A 2,933-nucleotide genomic window follows, 5' to 3' on the forward strand; every position below is an offset into this window, starting at 1 on the left:
CCTAGAGCAATGCCTGGCCAAAGGTTCATTTAAATAAATGTTTGCTGAATATTTAAACATTTCATTTGTCTACGGCCTTGTATCTGGAGGTTAAAATTTGATATTCCAGTGCTTTTACATAAAAGGTCCTTATTCGTAACTACAAGGATGAGATTCTAATTTCTGGAGAGGAGGACCAAGCCTACAAGGCTATTGTGGCATTGATTATAATGACGGGTAATTGTTCTCTTGGCTGGAGAGGTCTGTTTCCTGGATGCACTAATGCCAGTGCCGGCTCCTGGCTGTGCCTTCTTACCTCCACCACTGGGGGTCAGCAAAGATAATGAAATTAACTCCATCAGCTTGCCCCTTGCAGGCTCCCTCCACGCTGGTTTACAGTGCAAAATAACCCCTTGTTTGTAGAAAACATTATTAAATAACAACATGCAACCATTTTCATTTTAGGATTAATTTTCCCAAATCTCTAGAAAAGCCCAATGCATTACCTTAGGCTATAATCCCCTGGCAGAGTCTCACCTGTTAAGCGAGGGGTTAGGCTAAGATTCCTTCCAGCTCTAAGACTGATGGCTCCCCAGGTTATGTTTTTTCCTATATACACATACCTACGATAAAGTTTAATTTGAAAATTAGGCACAGGTTCCTTCTCTCCCTGCCGCCCACCTCCTTTTTTGGTTTTTCAAGAGTGGAGGTAAATGGTAGATGGCCAGCTTCACCTCCAGGTCAGGGTGGCTGAAGCCCCACGGCAGAATCAGGGTGGGAGCGGGAAGAGCCCATGACCCTAATCAGGCCTCTGTTGCATGGTGACCTTCTTTTTCTTCTTCTTCTTCTTTTTTTTTTAATTTGCCTTTCTCTTTTGATCCTCTCCTTGCACCAATTCTCAAAAAATTACCCAGAAATTAAACACAAGGAGCCAAGGCAAGCCAGCACAGGAGTGGCAGGCTCCTTCCACTGGGGCCACAATCTGGGCACTGGGTCTCCACTCAGCCTGGCAGTAAAAGCTGGTGCACAATAAGGTGCTTCCAGAGGCTGGTAGTAACTCAACCCACAGGGGCTTTCTGTAACGGGACCCCCCTAACATTAGGGCCAGGCTGTGGAAGGACGGTTTGTTGGCCTTGCCAAAGAGCTCCTTCCCATAGGCGTCCAGGAACTGGGCGCCATGTGCCCCGCAGCAGGCCGAGCCCAAGGCCCCAGCTCTGGATAAGGGGCCCAGGTGACGGAAAGCAGCCCCTGGCCTGGCCACGGCTGTGGACAGTCTGTGACCCTATTTTCTGAAGCTCACATCTGGACAGCGGTCTGACCAGTGAACGCGTTTATCAATCTCATGTCAAACGTTTGAAATGGGGACTGTCCAGGAAAATCTGGTATATGGGTCCTCAGCCCAACGCTCGGCTGTAAAAAGAGGCTATTTGTGTCACCCAGGGAAGTCCCTAAAACATTTTCCATGTCTAATACTTTTCGAGTTGCGCTTGCTTTTAGGAACCAAGGCAGAAAAAAGGCATGTGGCCAAACGGCAGAGCCGCTCTAAACCAGAAGGGTCCAAGATGGTGACAGCATGCTCTGCGCAAAAAGAGACAGTGCAAAGCACGCCCTGTGCAGGAAGGGAAGATCTGCGCATGCCCAATGCCCCCGCTCTGAGAGATGACGGGGAGACCTCTTCCCCTTCACATCCCGTAAGAACCCTGCACACCTTCTCTTTGAGGGAGAAAATGTTTGAAAGCAGGAGCTCTGCCTCCATCATGCGTTGATTAATGAATCACGTTTTTGCTCCGCTGTTCCCAACCCAGTTTCGTTCTCTTGGCGCGGGCAGCTCTGGGCAAAAGGACCCACTTGCGGGTTACCGGTCCCTTGGGGGCTCGGTAATATTTGCACTTTCTCTTGTTCATTTTCATCTTTCATGTCAAAATTAGTAACAGCTTTTCGCTTCTGGTCTGCTTCCCTTCCTCGTGCATTTTCCATAAGCAGGTTCCTGCCTCCTGCCCCCCAGTAGGCCAGAGTCAATTCAGGAAGTTTTATCCATGAAAATGAGGCTTCGTAAAAGGAATTTAGGCGTTAAAATAGAGGGAAGAGCAAAGGGACCACCCCCCCGCCCCAAAGAAAACAACAAAACAAAACCAAAAAACCTCTTTAATAAGAGTTTAGGTTATAATATGTGTGTGAATACTTTTACCTTAGGAAAAGTTAAAAGAATGTTGATGAAGGATTCCAGTGAGATTGCGCTGATGATGGGGTTGTACCAGGAAGGGGCTGGTCTTTCTGTTTGCTGGATTTGTCCCTTTCTTCTTTTGTGTACCCCAAAAAGCAGAGCCTGAAGGAAGGACTTGGGTGTGGGTGGTTTATTTGGGAAGTGATTCCAGGAAGGGAGACTGAGGCGGGGAAAGTGGCATAGCCAAGAGAAGGGTGTGCTATTGAGGTTGCTGCTGTCAGCAGGGGACTAGTTTCTCCCAGAGCCTCAAAAGAAGCTCGCAGAAAGCTGTCCAGAATTATCTACCCCCAAAAATGGGAGGCTTGAGCATCTGTCCACCTACTCCTGTCCTGTGTGAGTTGAGGCTTCCTCTGAGGCTGTCAACTTCCAGGCATTTCTGAACTGCGTTTGTATGTGGCAAACTCCTACAATGTTGGAGATGGCCCTGGGGCAGAAAGTTGAACTTGATCTTGAGCTTGAGGTAGGATGTTGGCAGCACAAGGAAAGCCTATGCTTTCATGGAACCGTCCACTGTTGCTGAGACTGAAATGAAAGGTGGGCTGAGACGACATGATGCACCATTTGGGATGTGCAGTTGACTTGGCCAAGAAGGCCCCCACCCAGAGCCTGTGCTTTAGAATGTGCCTCTCTGGCCTTCCCCTGGTGGCACCCCTTCCTACCTAGAACTTGTACCTTCTCTTCTATACCACACTCTGGGGGGTACTCAGGACCCTGTCCATAAGGCCTGGAG

General features: G+C 48.7%; 1 pseudogene; it reads right to left on the minus strand.

Annotated features, from left to right (window-relative positions):
- Positions 1-896: 896 nt before the first annotated feature.
- Positions 897-1,956, minus strand: LOC123281375 (transmembrane protein 256 pseudogene; annotated as a pseudogene).
- Between the last annotated feature and the right edge of the window lie 977 nt (positions 1,957-2,933).

The sequence above is a fragment of the Equus asinus genome, chromosome 27, assembly GCF_041296235.1.
Source record: "Equus asinus isolate D_3611 breed Donkey chromosome 27, EquAss-T2T_v2, whole genome shotgun sequence".
NCBI lineage: Eukaryota > Metazoa > Chordata > Mammalia > Perissodactyla > Equidae > Equus > Equus asinus.